Source organism: Megachile rotundata, chromosome 13, assembly GCF_050947335.1.
Source record: "Megachile rotundata isolate GNS110a chromosome 13, iyMegRotu1, whole genome shotgun sequence".
NCBI classification, from domain to species: Eukaryota; Metazoa; Arthropoda; class Insecta; order Hymenoptera; family Megachilidae; genus Megachile; species Megachile rotundata.
Genome location: NC_134995.1, coordinates 3,825,055 through 3,852,546, shown reverse-complemented (window position 1 = coordinate 3,852,546; position 27,492 = coordinate 3,825,055). Strand labels below are relative to the sequence as shown.

Below are 27,492 nucleotides of genomic sequence, written 5' to 3'. Positions count from 1 at the left end.
ATTGCACATGAAATAAAGTTTCAAAGTATTTAACTTCAAGTTACGCTCTTACCCCATTTTCGGGGAAAGTGCAGAGTAGTTGACATTTTAAACAATTTCCTATCAAAATCAAAATGTACAAGGAAAGTTAAGGTCTTAGTTAATATTAATTAAATAGTAGTAATTGTGCAAAGCGTTGGATATCGACAGCGTTAGGTATTTACATAGAAGACTGAAAGTGCTTACGTTTAAATACCAACTTTATAAAAACCAGTCTGCACTTACTCCACTTCACCTCATGCTAAAAAAAGAAGAATTGCAAATTCAAAACGGAAATTGCTTTCTCACGCATAATAATAAAGTTTTCGGGTTCTTCTAACTGCAGCATATCTTACTGAAAAGTCATATCTAATGTGTTATTACCAAAATAATATAACATAAATGCTGTTACAATTTCAATAATCATCACATTTTTTCAATCTTTTTTTGCAATTTTTTACTCTTTACAACTACAATTTTCACTAAAGAAATCTGAAAAAATTCAATATCATTCACTACTTTGTCTCTGACATTTCAGAATTTTTGTACGTCGTCAAATAGGAAGAATAGATCAAAACTGAAATTTCTATTTTTCCCTGTTACTACATCCAGTTGAGATAGGAGGTTAAAACGTGTTTTGCGATGTTTTTTTTTAAATGTTTTTTTATTTAAATATACTCTTTGCTTTATTTATTATCACATTCGAAAAATGGTACACGTTTATTTTTGTCACTTTGCGTAATTGTTTATTGAACCATTACACGAATTTTACGATATTTACTAGTTCGTAACTCGGAAACAATAAATTTACATAAATGTTATGCTATGTTTTAACCTTCATACAAATACCTATGTATAGTGACAAAAGAAACTTTTTGTACGAAATTTAATTTTGGCATATTTTGAAAATTAAATTTTTCTCTTGCTTCTTTTTTCAGAAATATCGTTTTTATTAAAATAAAGGGTTTCGATTTTGATTCCATCAAGAGTACAAAATCATGAATGCGAAGAATTTTCAACCCTCCATTGTGAAATATTTATATTTGAAGCATATTTTAGAAATAGAGAAAAGAGTATCGATATTGCACTAACTGCATCTAATAAAGTACTATTAACATTCGTGCGATCACTGTCTTTTATTCATCAAATGTGTTCTACTTTTATTAAAAAACAACAGTAAATTGCAATTTATACATTGTACTATTTACGATTCTTTATAATGCTCTTCACACGTAAATTGTTTACGCGTCACCACTTTTTCAAAATGTTCACCATATCTCTCACAAATTAACGTCCCCCATTATTTTTTGTAGAAATTACCATCATTTTTACAATTGATTAATCCTTCATCGTTTTTCTTCATTCCATTCTTTAAGATCTCACTTAAATAATATTACATTTTTAGAATAGTATATTCTAAAGAAACAGTATTTCTTTAACTTTCATTTATGTAGGATGGGAGCAAGAAGATTAGAAAACGGATTAAAGTAATAATAGAAATTTTAATAATTAATTTCTATTATAAGACGCTGTCGCGCTTTTATACAGGGTGTCCCGTAACTAGTGTTACTCCCTGAAAGGGGTAGTAGAGGACGTCATTCTGAACAAGATTTTCTTTTCCAAAAATGGGGTTTGAAGCTTCGTTTTTGAATTATTAAGGAAAAACACGGACCAATCAGAGCGCGAGGATTTTGCGCGCTCAGACGCGAGAGCGACAGCTTCGAAAATGACAGTCGATCGTGATCGTGAACAAGCGTATCGATACCACGTCGGTATAGCGTCGGTATGATAGAAAGCTGTTAGATGAAAGTTACATTGAAAAACGAATTAAAAAATCTGAATTATTATTGAATTATCATTTATTAATGCACAAGAAATAAAAAAATTAGTCTTTACTCACGTAATCAGAATAAGTCGAATTTATTCGATACATTTGTTTGTTATCGCAAAGAAGTAATAGATAAAATATGGAAAATTATTCTCATTACATATTGTGATGATGAAAAAAAACAAATTCTTATTTTTAAAAAATGAAATAACTTTTCCATTCAAGAAATAAAAATTTGAATTTGAATAATTAACAAATTTAAATGTAACTCACCCATTGAACCGTAAATAATCACGATGAAAATGCATCTCTGTCACCGGGTCGATCCACCGATTCTTACTGATAACATAAATAAATCACCATACAGAAACTCTCAAGAAACGCTCAAGTAATTTCACTGTCATTTTTCATTATTAGTTTTCATTACCACTTTTCTTCGTCACTTTTTACTAATTTTCACTAATTTTCACTGTGAGTCCGGCACATAAATAGGACAAATGAAAAAACGTGAACGAATATTCATAAATAATTTAAACTATATTATCTTGAAAGCAAGAAGACAGAATTTTCGGTTAAAAACAACGATACATTTTATTTCGACACGTTTCTTTCGACAATAAATGATGACTGTCGATCGACGCCGCAGTCGTTCAACAGATCATCGTTGCATGGCAACCGTTCACGACATATGCCTCGCGATCGAGAACGAAACCGCGATCTGTGGCCAGTCTAACAATGTCTTCTAATAAAATATGTAATATAATTTCGATTCCTCAATTCGGATACTTTATAATAAGAATATAGCGTATTGTATCGTCGAAATCTTTCCAATATGGAGAAATTTCGTGTTTCAAGGAATAGATGAATTCGATTGAGGAAGAGGGTAAATAAAAATTGTTTAGACACAATTGAGCCTGAAAACCCTTGATAGTTTATTGGCTCTAGCGATTCGAATTAGGGGAAAAAGCCTTGCGGCATAAAAAAACCCTTACAAAATTATGTATTCGTTAACGATTCTACGGTGAAAATGTGTACGAGTATGTGTACGTTGTGTTGATTGCGTACTGAATGAGGAGAACAAGGTCTCGCTCAATGTCGTTCGATTGGAGGAGAACAGGCTCTCGCTCAATGTGGTTCGATTTGAGGAGAACAGGGTCTCGCTCAATGTGGTTCGATTTGAGGAGAACAAGATCTCGCTCAGTGTTGTTCGTTTTGAGTGATAATTCACGTTGCGTGAGATTATTCACGATGATCGAGTTGAGAATGTAGGACTCACTCGGATCATGTTGATGTGTACGTTTAACCACCCTACCGTGGCCCGTTCGAGGGTGTAGGTCTCGCCCGAACAATGTACAGTGTGTGACTTAACCACCCTACCGTGGCCCATTCGAGGAGTGCAGGGTCTCACTCGAATGGCGTCGTGAATGATTTCCGAACCACCCTGCATTGGCTATGCTACGTTGAGTTACGCGGAACTTTCGAACTCACGATTGACTTCTTTCACTCTCGAACCGAACCGTGTCAGCTTCAACGTTCGACTGTCACTTTCGTTGTATCAAAAATCGCCTAAATACCCTCGCGTTTCCGAAGGTAACGGTTAGGAAGAACTCTATGCTTTTGTTTGCCCAAAACTGTTTTTAAAACGAAAAACTCAGCTGTTAGCTGATTTATGGTATGTACATGTCTACGGTAAGATTCGTTCGGACCGGATCTGATAGACAATAGGGTTTATTGTCTAGTTGAGCATTTATGGCCTTTTGCCGCTCCGCCGCTCCTGAGCTTTCGCTTATATCGGCAGGTGTTCGAGTCTTAGACCCACCACCGCACAAGAGTCGGAGCCCAGTCCAATCCGCGGGTTCCAAAGACATCACCTGACTCCATTGCCTGCTGTAAGGAATTTTTCTCTAGGCCCCCGGCTTCCCTGAGACTGGCTTTGAGACACCAGCCTCCCGAACCTCGACTCGGATTCCGGGACGCGACACGAAGTCGCCAACCGTTCACCTCGCCCAGACCCGGCACGTCAGCCTGGCCAACATAGACAATAGGGTACTCGGTGACCCGTACTCCGAAGTAAAAACTATTGACGGTGGCCTACGCGCCGACCGCTTGGGTCCTGCAATAAATTGCTTAGCCGCGGCATAGGTTTCGGTTCGCGGCCGAACACGTATCGTTAAACATACATATCTATGAATAATCGTTCACGCGTTTTCATTCGGTCCGTTTACCGGTCGTGCTTATGTTGTGCAATTACACTGTCCAACAAATTTTGACTTTTTTTCGACGTTTCCAATTTCGTCCAGTGATTCTTATAGCCTTTTTCGCGCTGATTACGAATCTGCAACCCGTTTTTCTGCAGCACGTACAGTTTTTGAGAAATTTAAGTTTGAAAAAAAAACACATTTTTTAAATTTGAACCAATTTTGTGAGGTAACTATAAAAGATACTAAGATTCTGTTTACATCAAAAAATTCTATAGACTTTCCCGAATACAACGATACCTGCGTTTTATGCATTCTGAATGTTTAAACATGTTTAAATGACCATTGAACGCCGAGAGACATGGATTTTGCACCAATTTTTGCGTATATTTTTCAATTTATCTTAAAAAGTAAGGGTCTTGTAGAAAATTGAACTATACCACGCGATAGAGCAGATTTTCACCTTTAAAATGCACCCCTAGAAAGTTGCAACGTCGTTTTTTTTACGATGCCAAAAAGCAAAATAGCAACGCGCGAGACGAAACAAGGGCGGTGGTGCTCCACGCCAGAGCGTAATCGCATTAATATAGGCGCGATACGGAACGGCTGCTCTGATGCAGAGCACCACTGGCCTCGTCTCGTGTCGCGCGTTGCTATTTTGCTTTTTGGCATCGTAAAAAAACGACGTTGCAACTTTCTAGGGGTGCATTTTAAAGGTGAAAATCTGCTCTATCGCGTGGTATAGTTCAATTTTCCACTAGACCCTTACTTTTTAAGATAAGTTGAAAAATATACGCAAAAATTGGTGCAAAATCCATGTCTCTCGACGTTCAATGTTCATTTAAACATGTTTAAACATTCAGAATGCATAAAACGCAGGTATCGTTGTATTCGGGAAAGTCTATAGAAGTTTTTGATGTAAACAGAATCTTAGTATCTTTTATAGTTACCTCACAAAATTGGTTCAAATTTAAAAAATGTGTTTTTTTTTCAAACTTAAATTTCTCAAAAACTGTACGTGCTGCAGAAAAACGGGTTGCAGATTCGTAATCAGCGCGAAAAAGGCTATAAGAAACACTGAATGAAAATAGAAACGCCAATTGGCTGTTGGACAGTGTTATTAGAAAGAGAAAGTGAAATAAATTGAGAGTTCATTGAGCCTGCCAGGACATCAGCTGTTGATGCTCTGATTATGGATCTACCCGGTGACACAAATATTTTTTTATCGAAGCTAGTTTCTTCATGAATCAATGGGAAAGTTTTATTTAAGTTGTTTCTGTAGTTTTAAAATTAAACGTTAGCAGCTATTGATTTATTTCATTTCAATGAGGTACTGCATTAGATATTCCATTCCAGTTTTATCCCATTTCATAGACAAGGTACTCATTCATTTTGAAACGTGAATTTATTCGTTTGCTTCATTAGAATGGTTGACACAATTAATTTTCGTGAATTTATTTTTTTTTCTTTTCGAGAGCATAAAATAAATACAATATACTTGGTCTGGGTAAACAACAACTAATTGGTTTATCTCTCATTTACGAATTATGAAGAACTTAATATTATTCTTAACTTCTTAATTCATTATTTGATGTAACTTTTCCGTAATAGCTTTCTGTTATCCCGACGTTTTACCGACGCGACATGGTATCGATATGTTTGTTCACAATCACGATCGACCGTCGTTTTCGAAGCTGTCGCTTTCGCGTCTGAGCGCGCGAAATCTTCGCGCTCTGATTGGTCCGTGTTTTTCCTTAATAATTCAAAAACGAAGCTTCAAACCCCATTTTTGGAAAAGAAAATCATGTTCAGAATGACGTCCTCTACCACCCCTTTCAGGGAGTAACACTAGTTACGGGACACCTGTATACAATTTCGCATTCGCACTCTTTTGTTTCACACTCGTACATCACGCACATTCATACCACGCAAAATTAATCGCTCTTTACCGAATCCCACATTTATTCTATAAGTCGTGATAATTCCATAGTTTACATCTTCTAGATATAAATAGAAAATTTATTTTATTCCCGACGATACCGTATCTAACTTTAACACGATACATCTTTTAAATTACTGACCGCTTACTGTAGACAACCCAGGAATTGGTAGGTGGAAGGTCAACTCAGGCGTTTGAAACGGGTATGGCCCCAATTGGTCAGAATAGAAAAATGGTCACTTAACTTACACTCATTTTCGGCTTTGCGAAACATTGACATTCCAACAAGCTTGAAATTCAGGCTGCCCAATGTGCGTTTCCATGTTCATGTCTGATCCAATATGTCTGATCCAACATCAACCTAGTAGAGTAATAAACGTATTTTGGTGTATAGGAAAATATAGGGCTGCATAAGTACTGTGCGGATGTATTAGGTTTTTACATATAAACGAGCCGTTTATTTTGAAACTAACTCCATTTTCCACAAAAATCAAGTTAGCTATTATTGTAAGGTTACCTGGGATTCTCATAGAAAGAAAACGTTTTCATTTTCCAAAATAAGTTTATCTTACCGTCCAATTTCTCTTCGTCACTCGAGTTGAATATAGTAGACAGCCCAGAAATTGGCGCGTAGGAAGCTGACCTATAATTTGAAAGGTTTACAGCCCCGATTGGTCAGCATAAAAAAGTAAACACCTAGACTCATGTATTTTCGGTGGTAGGAACTATTGGCTTGAACTGTCGCGCACACCAATTAGGCCAAAAGCCTATGACAATCGGTAAACGCCCTAAGAGTGAGTGAGATAGTGCGAATTGCGTGATGTAGCTTTTATTGTCATTATTATTCTTATTTGCCGATATGTCACGCTGGAAGTGTTCACGGTGGAGACAGGCGTATTGACCGAACGGCTTCTTTTACTTTAGTCGACCTCTTCACACGCCAATTCTTAGGTTGACTACGGCACTAGGTGCTAGCTAGCTATTGTTGTAAGGATATCTGGGATTCACGCAGAAGGAAAATGTTTTCATTATTCAAAATGAGTTTATTCTACCCTCTGTATTCTTTTTGTTCCCGCGTCGAATGTAGTAGAGAATCCAGGAATTGGCGCGTAGAAGATTGACCCAATGTTCGAAAGGGCTGCGGCTCCATTTGGTTAGAATAAAAAAATAGACACCTAGACACACACGTATTTTCGGCGGTAGAAATTATTGGCTCGAGCGGTTACATACATCAATTACAGCAAAAACCTATGGCAATATGTAAACGCCCTAAGAGCGAGTGAGTTAGCGCGAATTACGTGACGTAGCTCTTATTGTCATTATTATTCTTATTTGTATGAAACATTTGTTCAAAACTGTGGTCGACTTTAATGATTAAGTTTTCGTTTAAAGCAAAAGAATATTGCAGTCTTGATTGATCATGAATAAAGAATGTAGTTGTGTTTTATAAAAGTTCTTGAATTAATTTTTGTGTTAAATTTAAGCCATAGTTACATTTGAAACAAACTTTTATTAGCTACGTTATTAAATTATTATACATATAGCGGTCGATTGAAAAATAATTTCTTTTTTGCATTATGTAAATTAGCGTTGTAATGTACCTTTTTATCATTAACAAATTATTCTTCACAAAATTTATAATTAGTGTTTGTGTGTAGAAAGCTGTGATATTACTTTAAATAGTCATTTTATGTTTACGATAGTGTTAAAGATAGAATTTTATAACTGCAATTTCAGGGAGTGATTAAATACCGAGCACTTACGAATGACAATCGCATTTTTCATTAAAATAGCAAGCGTGAATATGAAGCACTGCTAACTCACGAATGATTACTAAATTGTCGTTAATGAAACCCAATGGAATATTAAGCATTTAGATCAGGTGTTCCCAGGGGACTGGTATTCATACCTGGGGATCGATGAAATTTTGAAGCCAATCAATAATAATTAAGAAATCGATTAGATATCGATTAGATATTGGAAGGGATAAGACAAGCTTTGTTCGCTGATTAGTTAATTTAATTTTAAGAAACTATCTCTTACCCACCAACATGCTTGTGGTAAGGGTAGAAGAAAATACGAGGTTACAAGGGTGGTTAAGAAAAGAAAAATGTTAATTAATTTTCAATCTTCAAACAGTTAGTTAGTCTTGATATTCAATTGCCACTCAGTTCGGGAAGAGTTAGAACTCTCTTGCTCACAGTTTGTTAAGTGTGAACTACTGCACCTCAGAATAAATTTAAGTTACCTATATTTTGAATCTATTGCATTAAATAGTTATGACTATTCTGGTCCTTCAAGAAAGTGACGACAGTCACACCGAGCAAATTCGCAAGTGCATCTAGATGTAGCTATGTGCACCGTGCGCTAACAGATTTGAATATAACCTTGAAGCATTAACAGATCCAAATTCATATAAAAAAGATTATTAGGTAGATTGATCTTAACAATATATTTTAAGGTCATTCAAGTCGATAAAGTATGATTGAATGTACATAATTGTACTGTTTCTTTTAAATAAATCATCTAGTTACATCTATATTTTACAAAATGGAATATAGAGCTAACTGTCGAGCTATCAATTTCTTAGCTAGTTAACTGTGGCGATCTTTTTGCAAAGCGCGCACCAGTGTGTATCGCGATAATCAGGCGATGACGAATTAGCTCTCAAGAATTTATGAATCCATCTCAAATCATTTGCACTTTTTATTTGTTTATTTCATTTCGTGTTGACCTCTAAACATTTTAAACATATTACAATTTACGAATATAATTTAGTTTTCGCCAAAATTAGAATTTAAATATGAAATGGTAACAAAATTTTACGCATGACGAATATAGTCGTCATGACACAAAATCCTGCCACATCTCCATGACGGATATAGTCATCAAACACACTTAACTGGTTAAATCGACTCTTGTATCCAAGTATGTACGGTATGGCACCGAAATAAATCATGTGCGTCGTATTAAGCGTGTTACGAAATTTTTATAAATTAACAGTTTCATATCCACAAAATTTCAGAAAAGACAATTTCAGAAAAAATATATGTAAATATAAGTAATATAAAGCTGGATATTTGTTATGTTCGGTCGCGAACCGAAACCTTTGCCGCGGCTAAGCGATTTATTGCAAGGCCCAAGCGGTCGGCACGTAGGCCACCGTCAATAGTTTTTACTTCGGAGTACGGGTCACCGAGTACCCTATTGTCTATCAGATCCGGTCCGAACGAATCTTACCGTAGACATGTACATACCATAAATCAGCTAACAGCTGAGTTTTTCGTTTTAAAAACAGTTTTTGGGCAAACAAAAGCATAGAGTTCTTCCTAACCGTTACCTTCGGAAACGCGAGGGTATTTAGGCGATCTTTCGTACAACGAAAAGGACAGTCGAACGTTGAAGCTTACACGGTTCGGATCGAGAGTCGAAGAAGTCAATCGTGACTTAGAAGTTTCCGCGTAACGCGACGTAGCATAGCCAATGCAGGGTGGTTCGGAAATCATTCGCGACGCCATTCGAGTGAGAAACTGCACTCCTCGAATGGGCCACGGTAGGGTGGTTAAGTCACACACTGTATACTGTTCGTGCGAGTCCTACACCCTCGAACGGGCCACGGTAGGGTGGTTAACGTACATACACTGTACACTGTTCAGGCGAGCCCTACACCCTCGAACAGGCCACGGTAGGGTGGTTAAACGTACACATCAACATGATCCGAGTGAGTCCTACATTCTCAACTCGATCATCGTGAATAATCTCACGCAACGTGAATTATCACTCAAAACGAACAACGCTGAGCGAGACTCTGTTCTCCTCAAATCGAACGACATTGAGCGAGACTTTGTTCTCCTCAAAACGATTCTCATTCAATACGCAATCAACACAACGTACACATACTCGTACACATTTTCACCGTAGAGTCCTTAACGAACACATATTTTTGTAAGGGGTTTTTTATGCCGCAAGGCTTTTTCCCCTAATTCGAATCGCTAGAGCCAATAAACGATCACGATTTTTCAGGCTCAATTGTGTCTAAACAATTTTTATTTACCCTCTTCCTCAATCGAATTCATATATTCCTTGAAACACGAAATTTCACCATGTTGGACAGATTTCGACGATACATGTTATACATATTGAAATTCTTATAAAACTCTCTATGATAGTTAACAATGTCATACTTTTTTGTACTTCCATCGTTCTTATAAAAATTGTTTAATAAATTAATACAATTAAATTAATTTTAACTATAACTTGTTTAGGCCTCTTTTGCATAAAATATTGAAATATAGAAAATAGTATTTAAATGTTACTGATTATTCAATATATACAAACAAAATTAGAATACACATGTGCATATTGATAGATTCTTATTGTCATCCCTGTTGTTCAATAACAAAAGAGTCTTTGTATACAAAATCAGATTGTTTTATATTTCTTCTGTATGACACGGTAAATCAAAGAAACGCTGTTTTTTTTTAAAATATATATCTCCGCAAATACAATACAAAATATACTGTTTTATACACTAAATACACTAAAATTACTATATTTTACACTAATTAATATGTATTTAATATACAATTAAACGAATCAAAATTATCTGTTTACCATAGCTTCGTCAATTTTGAAAATACAGCACTTAAATTTAAGAGATACATGCAGAAAGAATGGAGAATCTAATTAAGCGTTTTATGCAAAGAGATCTTGAGTGTCCTCACGTTCTTGCATTCCACAGCACAATTACCAACATTTTCTTTTATTTTACAACAGTTGCTTTTTTGCGGTGTAGGAATACAAATATAAGGTTACTTTTAGATCTACAGTGGACTCCTGTTAAATTTTATTGTCACGAAACATTAGAAAGTAACATTCTATTTCAAAGGAGATTATGTGTATAATTATTATGAAAACGTTTTAAAAAAGCTTACTTCAACAATTTTAAAAGAAAAAAGAAAGTTTCGTAGACTAAGTGTTTAATGTTAAATCAGCGTATAATACATAAATAATTTAATATTACAAATATAGAGGAAGATTAAATAAACGATAAAATATAAGTACATACATTAATTCTTTATCTCGATAAAAACATCAGGAATTTTAAGAGAAGCATTTTAATAAATTCCTTAGTACAACCAGTTAAGTGTGTTTGACGACTATATCGGTCATGCGTAAAATTTTGTTACAATTTGATATTTAAATTGTAATTTTGGCGGAAACTAAATTATATTCGTAAATTACAATATATTTAAAATATTTAGAGGTCAACACGAAATGAAATAAACAAATAAAAAGTGTAAATGATTTGAGATAGATTCATAAATTCTTGAGAGCTAACTTGTCATCGCTTGATTATCGCGACACACACTGGTGCGCGCTTTGCAAAAAGATCGCCACAGTTAACTGGCTAAAATAAGAAACTTGTAAACCGATCATTTGATCGGTTTTATAGTTTTAGTGTTAATGTTTAAAATACGTTAAATATCTTCAGAAAAAATTGATGGATTTGGAACACAATTGGCTTATTTTGCCCACACATATGTCGTAGTTCTAAAATACATTTCCTATAAAGGGCAATCGTCTTTTTGCTTCAATAATCAACTAACCTTCGTTTTCTGTTAGTTGTTAGATTAACCAAAACAATTGCTTGTAAAAGGTCCTTAATTAAAAGATTTTCTTTTTCATTAAATGTTATTCTTCCCAGACTCGGATTACTAGCCATACCGACGTATAGTGCAATCGTGTTTTATAAAACTATGGTAGAAGACTATACAAATGATAAAACGTAATTGAATATTCAGATTATAACTACATACCTGTAGTAAATGTACTTATTATAACTACTTATTACTCCATAAGAGTCAACAAAAATTTCAAGATAAGCGTCATAAGGAGTGTTTAGGCCCACTATTAAGTTTTAGAATATATGTTAAAGTTATTTTTGCGCAGTGTATTTTTTAGTTTTTGGTTTAGGTTTCACACAAATAAGCACTTTTAGATTTTTATTTTTACAGAGGTAGTATTACACGTGGTTCATTGTCTGATATATAATTTAATCTAATTAGCTTATCCTATGGAACATTAGACGGCGCTTTTGTCTATCTTACAATATAACATAGTTATGGTCTAATACTTGTGATGTCGCTACTTGCTAAATCAAGAATTTTATGGTTACTTCACAACAATTTAGTCCCGTAGCGAGGAGTCAAAACTTCAGTTAGTTTCTTTGCCTGTAGCAGCAATAATACCCAAGGAGTCGTTGCATTCTATCGAGTATTTTAGTTTATTGTTTTTACATCTGATTGCCAGAAACCTTAAATTTAGCAATAGAGTCCGTTATTTCCAGTTTCTATTCATGTCGAGGTACTGCTTGGTTTTATTACTTGCTATGGTCATTTTTTGGGAAAAACCCAGGCTCATCATACGTCATTCAAGCTTCCATTTCCATTCCATTTTGTATAGCCAATAGAAATTAAGAATTGTTTCCCGCACCCTTATTCTGTAAAAATTGTACGCGTATACCGCACTTTCATGTTTGTAAGAAATATATATTCGACTTTTAACATTAGCAACAGCAACAACGCGTATTAGTTTTGTATAGTCTCCAAGTTTGGAGTGGTCTTTCGAGTAAGGAAATAGTAATAGATAGTATAATAAGAACAAATTCAGTTGGCACACCACGTGCAATATACAAGACTCGAACGGATTTATTTTCAATAACGAGCATTAACAAGAAGTGTAATTTAAAATAAACGAGCGAACCAGTTATTTGTTGCGATTAGTATTGGTTAAAGATATATTCGCATGAAAGCAACTATATTAGTTTATCGATAGGCACGAAAAGGATACTGCAGAGGAGATGAAGGGTGAAGATAGCTCCAAGAGAGTTAATTAGCTCCCGCCATAATCTCGATGGTTTTGGACCACATGCGCGTGGTTTAATGCACGTTTATTGCATACAGCTGGAGCTTGGATGCATTCTCGCATTCTATCCCTTTTCGCTTCCTGCGGATCTGCACAGGTAAACCCTTTCAACCGTATCCCCTCTTTTCTCTCCTGTGCACACAACAACCTATCTGGAGAATGTCCAGTTCTCTGTTTGCCCTCTGATTTGATGATTAACGATTAATTAATAATCCGTCTGGTCCGTATAATGCCAGCACATTAATTTTCCAGCACCCATTTGTCATTACATTCCACTTTTGGATCAGTTACGAGCTGAAGGATCTGTCAAAATGTCATTGCGTTTGGTAAAACTAAAACTGACGAAATAAATGGCACAGTTGTACTCATACATATTTGTTACATTTAACGCGTCAGTCTGCTGTGTCAGTCACCAGCAAACAGCGCTATAAATTTAACTCTCATTTTAAACATTTTCCTATAATAAATTAATATTTTGTATTAAAAATGTTTATATGTTTAAATGTTAATAATGTTTATTATTTGATAAATAAAAAAATATTAAAAAATGGGAGTTTTTATTTTTGCCTGAAGTTGTAAATGCAAAAATAGAAATAAAATATACGCCCAGCAAGAAAATTTGGTTATTTTTGGTTATTTGGTTATTTTTCAATAATAATCCTACGATAGCGAAATGTACACAATCTTGTCTCAAAATCAAAAGCCACTCAATGGCTATAAAATGAAACGTTTTATAATTATATGATGTGAACGAAAAATATAATGAAAAATTAAATGTATTTATTCCCTTCTGCAACATCTATAAACTGAACAAAGTTGCAGAAATGTTCATAACGAGTATTTTACTTTTGCCATAAACGACGATAAAGTATTACTCAATCAAATGAATTTTTGCCATTACACATTATAGTGTTTACTGATGTTTGTACTTTATGTTTTGTACTATATACTTGATGCCGCGTTTTAGAGCCCCGTTAAAGCTTACCCTAAGTGCACTTAAATCCGTCTTGATACACATAATCTATTGCACACATGCTTATCACATTATCGCTCGCTGCATAAAACACAAAACCTTACATTATTTATATCATAATTCCACGCATAGACTGTACTATAATTAAAAATTTTTGTATTATGAATGCGTGATGTTTTTCTTGTTTTGTTATTAAATTTGGTGTTGGATTTAAGATTTGATTTGTATCAGTTTATTAATTTATATAAACTTACGATTGTATAAACAGGACATATAGAGTGGAAACTGATAAATAAAACAAATTAAATCTTTCCCCATATTCAATTTATATTTAAAGAATTACAACTGTCTAAAATTAATTTTTTACACGATTAAATAATATTGACTTGATATATAAACTGTCACAAACTCATTAACAGTAACCGATTCGTATTATTACATTCATGTCAAAGTTACAACTATACTAATATTTTAATTCGAGTTACATTCAAAGGAAAATTTCAATAAGGGCCGTAATTTACAGATACTGCTGCTTATATCAGAAATAGTACGTCCTACGAACAAATAGCTTGTTCTGTAGTTCGAGTTTATTAACTGTTTCTAAACTCTATTTCTAGCTTTCAGTTTGTACGTAGTATGTGTCAGTTTCAGTTCTGAGAGTTACGTCCCAACAAATGTATCTCTTACTTTATGGATTAAACCTCGTATTTTGGATAAAATAATTTAATGTTAAGTTTATTTACCTTTTAATCTACGAACCTACACAGTATCTGAAAAATAGTATTAAGGTAAAGGTACCAATAGTTGACACTTTAAGGAATTTTTTGTCTATTTGTTCAAATAGCTCAGGATAAGCTTACTTTTATGGAAAATTTACGATTAGCAGTCGCTGCACAAACTGTTCTTCTATTATTATTACAAGTATTCATTCCTGATGACGGTTGTAAATTTTTTTCTTTTTTTGTTTTAACTTAAAATTTGTTTCAATAGTTCACAGCCAGCGAAAACAAAAAACTTAGTAGTTGACATCCTTTTGTTTCAGTAGTTGACATAGGGAGAAAATCCAATTAATGAACTAGTCTTGATAATGTATGAATACAGAATTTTTTTGAACATTTAAAAAAGATTATTCTGGAGTAAGTTTACAAAAAATATTTAATAATTAAGGGTTAATATGAAGAGTTAATAATAAATATTTAATATGAAGAGTTCGAACACTCCTCATATCGGAGGTATCCTCGCATCAATTTTTTATTGCATTTTCTTCTGCATCAGTCAATACTCTGGCTGGGGCCATTTTTCTTTTAATTGGACGTTTGCCTTCAATCTTATATTTTGAAGTTGTCCCTGGAACGCTAAATTTCCTAGTTGCCGTTTTATATGGAGTTTTATGGAACTGGACATCTTCCACAGCCGCTCGCATAGTCTCTTCTGTATAATTTCTGAAGTTACCCTTCATAGAAGACGTCTCAAAATTGACAGAGGAACAAAATCAGTAGTTAACACGTAGTAATTTAATATTTGATACCCCATGTCAACTACTGAATAATAGACCATTACAAGTTTCAGTAGTTGACACGAAGTGTATTTGGACAAGTTAGCATTGTTTGTTGCCAAGTTTAATAAATAAACATCTTTTTAAGTTTCAAACAACCTAAAGAAATGCCTTCTTTACTCACAATGATTAAATAATACAAACTTGCAATACTTACATTTTAACCAAATCCTTAGTAATTTATATAAGAAAACACTGAAAAATCGTAAGAGCCATGCGCAAGTTTGATTAATCAGTTGTTATTACATTTTTGAATAGCGGATATACATAATAGTTCGCAGTTAAGCCACTTAAGCGTGACAGTATACATATAGATTAAGAAGATTTGATGTATTCTAACTTGTGGTTTCCTTATTTATTTACTTTTTTTGAAAAAGTGTCAAGTACTGGTACAGTGTCAACCACTGGTGCTGTTACTTAAGTTATCTATGAACTAGAGTTTTTCCCGATTTTACAGTCAGCAGAGTTATGATTAATCAAGGAAATTTCCAAAGTATGGGCACTTAAATATCTTCAAGATATTAAAAAATGAAATCATCCTTTAAATAGCTAGAATATTGGTGATAGTTTATAAAGTCAACATTAAATAGGTTTCTTTATAAACATAGCTATAAAACCGATTGTCATTTACTTACAAAATTGAAGATGATTTGAAAACATGATTAGAAATAAATCTGTGTAATTTCGTTTTACTATAGAAACGACTGAAATTAAATAATCTCCTGATACGGATAAATTAATAGTTTTTATTTTTAATGCATTCTACTTTGCTGTTTTTTAAATCATGTCAGCGAATATAACATGAAACGTTTCATACATCCACATGTAAACGAAAAATTAGAACATGTATTATTTATTTTAATAATATGTATGGTTTAAAGCTTTGACCTTTCTGAATTCTTTCTATAGAATATGCATGTAATTTTTATATCAATTTTTGAAATTGGTGAATGTATGATTAATGTGGCTACATGTGTAGGTTTCTTAAATAATAACATCAATATAATAATATTATTAGTATTAATACTAATACTGATTTTAATATTAATAATTACATTTTTGTAATCAATATTCATATATTTGACAACGTTATAATTACAATTTGTAAACTGTTATATTTCAAGTTCTACACATTTTATATTCTGCACGAAAGATAACATTCATACACATTTCAACCTGTACAACCTGTCAATCTATATTAATTACGAATTATAATGAACAACTAGCTTCCAAACATGAAAGAAGTTCCAAATTATCGTTCGAAGTTTTAAGATACCAGTTATCATATAAATTTTAAACACAAAACTCCATTAAAAGTAACGTGTACTTGCAAAGTACATAAAAAGTATTTAACTTCATAGCTCCTCGGTACAGCTCCGAACTTTTCTTACTTCTGTACAAGAAGTTCAAGATGCACAATTAAAAGCATAAATTACAATAATGAGGCGTTTGATCGTTGCCTCGATGGTCCCTGAATTTCCGAGCAGAGCTTACTAAACTCAATAACTTGAATTGGTAACAGACACTAATTTACAGTAAGTTTAAGCGGATTTCTGCTGACTATAGCCTACTCGTAACGACTCTTGAGTGGCACAACTATGAAACGATCCATCTACGGATACTTGTATAACATTAACTAAAACAAAGCTAAGTAATACACGAATAGATATTACTCTGAAATATGAGTGAGCTGTAATATCTTTTAGGATATTTAAAAATTATATAAACACTTCTATAATTATCTCTATTTACTATTGCGTGCTCTTGTGTGTATTCTGGATGTCACGAATAACCCCCTCCCCATGTACGTAATGCTTAATGTTTAAATTTTACCATTTTGAATCTAACAATATTTTTGATCTGATCTGTAACCGTGCTGGTTACATAATATAAGAACACCTTATACATCTGTTCATGTATTGCCGCGGTATGGGGTATCCCTACTCCGAGCACACGTCGTGATCATTATTTCATGGGGTTACTGGTAGAATATTTACCCCACTTTCACTAATTATGCGTACGCATCGATCCCCACTCGATAACGATCGAAGGAAGTCGATGCGAGGATCAAATTCGACACTCTACGTCTGGAAGCGAATCGAGTCGGTTCAATAATTATCTTTTCTGCGAAACACGGTACGCGATCGCGAGGTCAAACCGACCTGATACATGTAGATTCGTCAAGCCGACAATTTATCCGCGACACGTAAACGCCTCAAACCGAAGAGTCGATCGTTCAAGCCGAACAGTGGCACAGACAGAATAAGATTTCGTAACAATTATTCGGTCGTATACAGCGTAATAGTCAAAACATAAATATTAATTTGTATTAAAGCAGATAATCGAATACGGTAATTTCTAAATTCATTGGGTAAAGAGGTGGTAAATAACGGTTGATTGGTAGTCAATTCTCTTTAATAACTTTCGACAATATTCCCACAGTTGTGAATAGCGACTGAGATCATTTAAATTGTACATTTTGGCGTGGTACAGCTCTCAGGCTCATACAGGCAACTGAAGTGTCGCTCGGTCCACGTAAAGTGTCCCGCCGTATCTTCTAATTGTACCTGTGTGCCCTTGCGAGAGGTAGTCTCGCTGGTGTAGAATTGTATGATTTCTGCCATGTTTGACCGGGGCACAGCTCACAAACTCGTTTGAGTAACCAGAGTATCGCCCAGCTCACGAAAGTGCCCTGCCGCTACTCCTTGGTTGTTCTCAAATGCCTTTGTGAAGAGGTGGACACGACCGTGTGGCACTGCTTTCACTCTGTTTGGAGGTGAATTTATTCGAATAGGGTTCATATTCAGTTTGGGTAACCGAAGTGTCGCCCAGCCCACAGATTGTGCCTGCCGACATCTTCTGGTTGTTCTCAATAAGCGTATGAATCTCATAGTGCAGGCACCGTTTAACTTTTCCCGAGCTGCTCGACAAGGTCAATCTGTGTGTTACTGTACTATTCGTGTCGCGAATTATACGATCGGATCAGTACTGTTGGAATCAGGCGTCCGGCATCAGAGCAAATCTTGAGCCCCAACAGATTCCTCTTGACAAACTCTTAGGTGTCTCAACCTGATCTCGACTTCGTGCGAGTCTCCACCGGAACATCTCCGATTTGTCGGCCGAGTGTAAAAGGTGCTGCGACAATCCTCAATCGTGCTATTCACCGAGGCATTGACTCCAACCAGCAATTTAAATATATATATATATAAAAAACCAATTGAGATTTCACATAAAGCATTTACTTTCCTTTCGTGTCTTTGAGCGTCGACTCATTGAAAATTATTAAATTGAACGAAACAAAAATTGTCCTACAAAATTAGTAAATATACTTTTTTATGCGTGCGATTTAATATTGCGATAAATGAACAAAACTCTTATTGTTGGATATTCATGTATGGGTGTTGGATTTGCAGAATATATATACATATATTGTCTTATGTTCATTATAAACAAAAAAGGTTTCTAACTTTCTTTAATGACCTGTCAGACCACTCCGCTGTCCAGTACCTGGAGGCCCGAACCCTCCATTTAAATCATTCATAGATTAATGTACTTTTATTCTTACTGAGAAGCCCAAGCTGGGCTTAAACCAGACAGAATTCATAGAAAATATAACGACATAATTCGTAGAAGTAACGCCCGCCTCCGGGCGTATCTAAATAAGCAAACTTACGTTTACAGATCACCTGATTTGTCTCGAGCGAAGTGAAAATTTAAAAAATTCTTTTCAAACGTTAAAGTCCCGAACACGGTCCTAAGGAATTTCGTGGCGTACACTCATATGAAAGCAGACGTGAAATTTCATTTTTCCGACTTCTTTGTTTGATTCAGATCAGAATGGTCGAATAGTCGGATCAAAAAATTTTGTCTGATTCGAAGTCACCGTACTTGGAACTCCAAACCATAATTCATACAATTTCCTCATTGAATTTTTAAACTTTCGACATTCTGTGTGAAGCAAAAGTTGCTTACCCGAATTAGGACCGAACACACCAAATTGACTCACTCATACATACTCGAAAACGGTTCCCCCAGAAGGTGCGATATATGCAACACAATCATAACCATCAGACACATAATATTGGAATGCAGAAAATATAACCACGCCAGAGGAAGATTAAACATCAAGAACAACCTCACTGAAGCAACCACATCAACAGCATATCAAGACACATTACTAAAATTTTGTAAAACTATAGGAATCCTCACCCAACTATGAAAAAGTTATGTCAAACCATCTACTTCCGACCATAACCTTATCTCCGCAAACTGGTCAACAGTCTCTAATAACTTGGGTAGTTGATGCGACTATAAACCACTATTTAAAAAAAAAAGGTTGCTTGAACACTTCTAGGGGTATGAACTCGTGGCATGGATCGTAACGCCAATGTGGTTCCTCATATTAAACAACTGATTGGTATTACAGAACACAATGTTTCATTCCGTAGTAGAAGGTGTGATAGAAATCGATGAGATAAAAGTATCTAAATATAGCATTTATACTATGCCAATGTGAAGTACAAGTGAAAATACATTTAATTGAAGTTATTACGTAATTCGTTCATTGATATATTCCATAGTAATTGTCTAGTTACTAAAAGATCCTCTTACCACGCGTTAGTTTGTGGTATATTAAATGGACGATTTTGAAACATTGAAAATCTAACAAAATTTAATAAAAGTCTGTAAAATAACACATACGTTATATCAATTTTGAAGCTTCAAGTTTAATAGAAATGACTACATAAACGTTTTAGTAATATTTTGAATATAAAATGGCTTGTTGCAAGTTATAGTAAGCAATGATCTGTATCAGATTAGTTAAAATGTAAATTAAATTAGCACATTGTTGAATCAATTTAAAGTTTAAAGTTTATTGACAATAAACATTTAAACCTTTTGTTAATGTATTTTACATAAAATTATTAATAGTTAGGTAACTATCTTATCACTGCACAATACTGCGCATTATACAGATTAATTGATGAAACGATTTTCTGACAATTACCCAAAGTTTACATAATCAGTTTTACCAAATTTTAAGCTTCAAGTTGTCGTGTCAAATATTGACGCGTGGAATTTTTGCGTTGTTAAAATGCAGCAGGCTTTTGTTGCTTTATGATTGATAATTTTATTTACAATAACTTAGTAATATAGATCATTTAGAGTAGAGTGGAATAAATAGTCCAAATTTTGAAAAAGATAAACAGAAGATAAACATATTATACAGGAAGTTACCTGTAATGCTACTCACGATTTTTCTCCTACTTGCAGTCACCTTACGCAAAAAAGTTTAGAACAATATTTGCAGGGTATGAAGTGCACAATAGATATTAGTAAAGCAAATTTTGAAAACAGTTTGTTATCTTGGCAAAGTCAAGGTCGCCTTGGGATTTTTAAATAGGAACACACTTTCTTTTTTCATAGCTTTAGGGGACATCGAGACGAATTCAAAACATATATTACATGATATTTTTATTAACATATTACTCGATTTACAGAAGTGGAAATGTGAAGTAAAAGACCGGAATATTACGTGATGGAAGGCGGCATACATTTTGAACATGTACAGTAAATATTCGATATGTGCACCATTCTCGGGTCTGAACTGGTGCAGATATCGTACAGTTCCTACATTGATTGATGTTTTGCCGAACGTAGAAAAGGACAGCGAGCGAAGGATACCGAATGTAAACAAACGGAAACATAGTAAGGGATAATACTAATACAAGAGTAAAACTTCTTTATTTTCCATATTTTCGTTATCCAACTTTTACTAATAGATTCTTCATATTTTTCTGATTAAAATAAGACTAAACACTAAATAATTTAGACTATGTGTACTACATGTTCGATATGTGCACCATTATCGGGACCGAACTGGTGCAGATATCGTACAGTTCCTACATTTCGAGCGAAGGAGACTGAACGTAAACAAACAGTGACCTACCAGAAGGACACTCCTAAGGCAAGAATAAAACTTTTTTATTTTTGATTTTTTTTTTTAAACTTTTTCTATCATATTTGTGACATTTTTCTCATTAAAATGAGACCAAACACGATATACTTCGGGACATATTTACTTGTAATTTCAAATGTTACGCGTACATCGATGACTACTCTAATAAGATATTGCAAGTAAATATAACTCGAATTACGTCGTGTTTGGTCTCATTTTAATCAGAAAAATGTAAAGAATCTATTGGTAAAAGTTGGTTCTCGAAAAAATCAAAAATAAAAAAGTTTTATATTTGCATTTGTATTGCTTCACGGATATACCCGACCCCGGATCATGTTACATTTCTCGGCGATCGAGCTTCTTGGCGTCTGAAGGGGTCTTCCCCCCAGTGGTGGGGATAACTTTGGTGAACATATCGTACAGATCATTTGTGCACATATCGAATATTTACTGTAATTAAATAAAGTGAATTTTTCTTTCATTCTAGTCGCGTGTTTACATTCAGTAATCTCTTCGGAATCAAATAATGGTTACATTACCAAAGTCAAAAGCTAAATACTTCACATTTCCTCTTCTGTAAATCGAGTTATATGTTAATAAAAATATCATGTAATATATGTTTTGAATTCGTCTCGATGTCCTCTAAAGCTATGAATAAAAAAAAATGTGTGTTCTTATTTAAAAAACCCAAGGTGACCTTGACTTTGCCAAGATAACGAACTGTTTTAAAGATTTGCTTTACTAATATCTATTGTGCACTTCATACCCTGCAAATATTGTTTTAAACTCTTTTTTCGTAAGGTGGCTGCAAGTGGGAGAAAAATCGTGAGTAGCGTTATAGGTAACATCCTGTATAAGACTTGTTTGCTTTACACATATACTAATAGCATAATCGACGAACAAATTTATTGTGAAAATAAGAAACCATTAGTATTCGTGTGTGTGTGTGTGTGCATGTAAACGAGGAGTAAATTTATTTACCTGTATTTATATACGTAAAAAAGTTTATAAAAAGAACATACGAGGAAATAGACTTTGTGCATTTTACTTATCACATTCTACTGTTTAAAAGAAAATAAATGTTATATGAAACAATGGATTTATTTCATACGATTGTGAAGTTATGAACTGAAATGTTAAAACGTCTAATTAACGGCTTTGTGCACTTGGTGGCCTATAAGTTAACATTATTTAGTTGCTTTTATCACGACGGCTTGTAAATATGTTCGCAAAGGTGGGTAGATTAAGTAGCTAGTACGTATGTGTACAGATTTTTTACATTCGACACTCCTAAAAATTAAAATCTAGCAATTGGGTAATTCGAAAATTTAGTAATTAGAAATTTTAGAAATTCGGAGAAAAACGATCAAATTTAGATTTTTGAAAATTTAGAAGTTTGGGAATTTAATAATTTGGGGATTTGGAAGTTTATTAAGTAAAAATTTAAAAAGTTTGAAAATTCAGAATTTAAAAGTTTAAAAATAGGGGAAATTAAACTTTACGATTTAGGTAATTTAGAAATTTATAGATACACATCATTCATAAATCCAGAAAAACATTTTGAAATGAAAATATTTGACACTTTGAAATAAAAATGTTTAACATTTTTAAATTGGAAATATTACTGATTTAATTCAACCCATGAAAACTTACTATTGTGTTTTTATTAAAATTCCATAAAAGATGCTACTAAAAACTTAAACTGAAACTAAAACTAAATCATAAATATCTTTTCCTTTTTGGAATATTTTTACAAAAATTTTAAAGAATACAAGTTATATATTAGTAATGCCACAATGTTACGTTTGAATTTAATTCTTTAAAGGGCGGTATTATCGATCTAGGGATTTACTCGTCTGCGTGCATGCACTCGTTGCATACCTACCGGAAACGGTTGTGCGATTACACACTGTTATCGCGCTAGATTATACTACTGTTTTAATTGTAAAAAGCTGTTCATTTCTGCAGCGATAGTGAACCGTCAACACCGTTGATTTTTTAAATGTGCGACACCAAGTACTATTCCGTGAAAAACCTGCAAAAGTTTTATTCGAGATACGCGTTAAGTCGATATAGCTGTTACGTATGTGATTTTTTTTCACAAGCAATTTGCGCAGATTTCATTGTTTATGGTTTATATCTACGTTTCAAAAATGAAAATGAATGATATAGATAACACTTTGCTTGAATTAATATTTTGAATACGCTGATGGAGTTTGTCGGTTTGCTCGCAGAAGCTGTGTGTATGCAGCAAAATAGGATAGAAGCTGATGAGAGACTGCATCCAAACGGTAGAACGATTATCCAGCAATAACTAAGTCAAACTACTACAAATCTCAGGTCACACTGAAATTCGTGACATCAAAGGAACAAATGAGTAGGTTCAACTACCCACACTAACAACCCAACAACGTCCCATCTATAGATGTATCAACTAGTGTATAGTTATAGGTATAAATGTATAAGCCAGTAGGAAAACTAACGAGGGGATAGATGAGCGAACAATTTGCAGGATTCTGAAACAACATGGCGTGTGAGAAGCACGCGAGTTCTCATTGAGGAACCCTTACAGAACGTGGGTCATATCTTGATTTACCTAGACGACACGCAGCTACGTACACTCGTGGGACTAGTGACATGACATTAGTACATGAGAAAGCACTTGGTACCCATGAGACTTGAGGAAGAACCCCTGTGTTCCAGTTACGATAAGGAGGAAACATCTTTTCATCTAATTACACGGTGCGAAGAAACGTAGCTTGAAAGAAAGTAATTCTTGGAGGCCCTGCTCTTCTATCCTTGAAAATAAGGTAACCCGCCGTCGCAAGCTTTTAGCACGTATATACGTCATTTTACTCGTTTTAACGTGCTGAATACAAATATCATATTCGCATCTAAGAGTAGATGTATGGTTTTAGAATACTCACGAAATGATCATACATCTGCAACAATATGGCACGCGTTGCTAGCTGTCGTACGGCTGGTTGACATTTCAGCCAAACGAACCCACTTTTTTGTTCGTGTATAGTACAAAAGGATTTAGTGAGCAAAGTGTTGTACTACAAACAAATAACTCATTTCTACATTAATATTCAAAGAGAACTGCCACTGATTTTTAAGCCTTTTTTTATATTTCTTTTTATATAGGGTAATTCTAGAAATGGGGTCAGCTTATTGCTCTTTTTTGAGTGAAGATATAAAAAACTGATACAGAAAAAAACATATAGTATAAACCTATGACTATTTTTTGGATGGGCGCACATGCTAGGTGCAACTGCACTTTATTCAACACAATGCAATTTTTTTGCTAAGTGATTCGATCCCTTTTATTGTTCTGCGTATAAAAGTACTTATCCAAGATCATTGGCATGTCAATATTTCACGAGATATTTTACATCAGTCAGCGTTCCAGTTCTCGACAAATGCTTGCGTTGTGAAATAGGTTATCAATATTGCAGTTCCAGCTATTGCAATTTGTATATAAACTAGATCGATCCACCTAGTACGTATCTTTCTTGAATCAACTTTTTTAGTCTGTGCAATTGTCACGCGAATTGACGAATATGAACCTGCGCACCCAGTATTTGAATCTCAGCGTTCTTCGCGAACTGTTATAAAGGGAATAAATAAAACTTTTTGCAAAGATACTATTGGTTCTTTTAAAACATTTGTCTGTACAGACTCTAGTAGCACCCTGACAGTACTCTAAGCATTTTCTAATGTTTTTTTATATTTTTCATTATTTTACAGTGCTCATAATCTTACGCCTGCTCACATCATTCGCTGTATTTGAATTCACTCGATTTTTTCTTTGAAGTTGTTTAAAGTATGAAATAAATTCACGACTTTTTGAATTGGTTGATGATTTAAAGGACAGTATCAAAGTTCGAATGTTAATGTAAATTCACAAATATATGTAAAAGGGCACATTAGAAAATATTTAAAGTACAATGATGGAACATATAATTATTGCAATAGAGTTTCTGGCATAAAGTGTTAAAATATCTCTTACAGTATTGACATTTCGATGACTTTGAGTTAATACTTTCGTATATAGAAGAATAAAAACGTACATATTGATTTAAAAAATGGAGTTGTTTTAATGCATTATGCATTAATGTTGTGTCCTATTGTATATTCTTTATAACCTATTGTGTAGTTATAGCCTAGAGGAATACCTAGTATTGGAAATAATTAAAATACAAATCTATAGTATAGTGATGAAATATGTTATATTGTAGTACATATCGAGATACTCTACTACATTACATTTATTGGAGTACGGCCTAATTTATGGCAGGAACTAAGGGTTTCAAGGGATGACGAAAAGCAGTTTTCTTGGGACTCTTAGTTTCGCCTTGGGTCCAACTTTCGCCCACTCTGGCTTTCGTCTTCCCCTTCCACAAGAAAGCGCGCTAAGGGCGCACTGGAAGGGAAGGTTACGAGGAAGCGAATATTTTCCAATCAGTCAGTTCAGTAAAAATCATCGACCAGATTAGTTGGTCAAAAATCAGTCAGTCAACCGGATTAGTCGGTTGAGTCACTTAGTTTTTCAGTCAGTTAGAATTACTTAGATCAGGCTACACATACAGATTGTAATTAATACTTCACACACACACAGCTACACACGTATACACGACACCACACACTAAATACTAATAAATCGTTATCTAAGAATTAGCTTGGATATCATTTGTTCCCAATTTAGTCATTGAGTGGTCCTTCGAGTTTTAGACGGCACTAGTGTGCATATAATTTTTAGGAGTGATTAGCCCACTCCTTTGCCAACATTTATTGTTTAAAAAACAAGATATTAGAGTATATCATATTTGAATTTAGTTGGGAATAGATTAAGATTATGTTCAGGTTACTTCTTATTCTTATTATATTATATATCTGTTTTTTTAAACAATGTCTGAAATATATAGTAATCTATTGTTATGTTAGAATCGTTGATTTGATATTTAAATAATTTTTTGACAAAGAATGAGGGATAAATCTGCTTAAGTTCACTTAGGAGAGTGATCTTGATATCATATATTGAACTTAGAGTTATTGGTGATCGATTTCATTAATAGCATATTTACCCAGTTTCCAATTTCGTACTTGAGAGTTGCTACCACTTCAAAAGAATGTAAGAACTATGAACATTAATTTAAATTAACGACTTCTACAGCAATAATAAAATTAAGGCAATTCATATAAATGACATAAATCTCATAATTTCAACTCGAAATTTATTGCATACGAAATTTATTATAGTGAAAAATTTGACTGAGTAAAAATATTTCTTTTATTTGAATAATTTAAAATGATTTAGGAAAACCTTTGAAAGAATGTTACCTTTCGAATATTATTCGTGCAAACGTTTTTCTTATCGATCCAAGGGTGAACACTGGACAAACATTGTTAGTGACATGACACCTCCGAATAAACAGATTATAGCGGTAGTAAGACTAAGCGAAACATGAAACGTCTTAAAACTAACTAACGGGCCAAAACACGTAACTTTTCGTGTGAAATATTAATGTAATACACCTATATTACAATTTATTTATATCTACCTGCGGAATACTCTCTTCATGTGATGGTAAAATAAATATTTGTTATGTTTAGAAAAAAAGGCAGCAGCATCTATGAAAATAGGATATTTTTTATCTTTTTTAGTACAAAGATATAGTCAATTTAAACGTTTGTTACTTCAATGCTTAATAAATGTAATTAATAATATCAGTAAAATACAATAATCATCTTCATAATGTATGACATTGTTACTTTTCTATATTATTAAGTACTAAATTCATCACGTTATTTATTTACATAATATATGTACATTAGGATAGCCCTTAGCTTTAGAGCTCGATTTTTTTTGCGACTTTTTCATGGTTTCGTCCTCTAAAATTTTGACACTTGGTGAAAAAATAATGTCCATCTTCAGCATAATTGGATGACAAGAACCCGTGCCGCAATCGAGTTGAAGTTTTCAAATTTGCACGATTTCACCTTAACATCAAATATGTTTGTGGTCTTTCATTATAAAAATATCAGTGAATATTTTATAATAAAAATATAATTTTTCACACGTATAATACTAG

At 33.9% G+C, this 27,492-nt stretch overlaps 1 long non-coding RNA gene across 1 annotated transcript in view; it reads left to right on the top strand.

Annotated features, from left to right (window-relative positions):
• Nucleotides 1-27,492, top strand: part of LOC143265618 (uncharacterized) — a 366,308-nt gene that overhangs the window by 40,255 nt on the left and 298,561 nt on the right. The window lies entirely within an intron of this gene.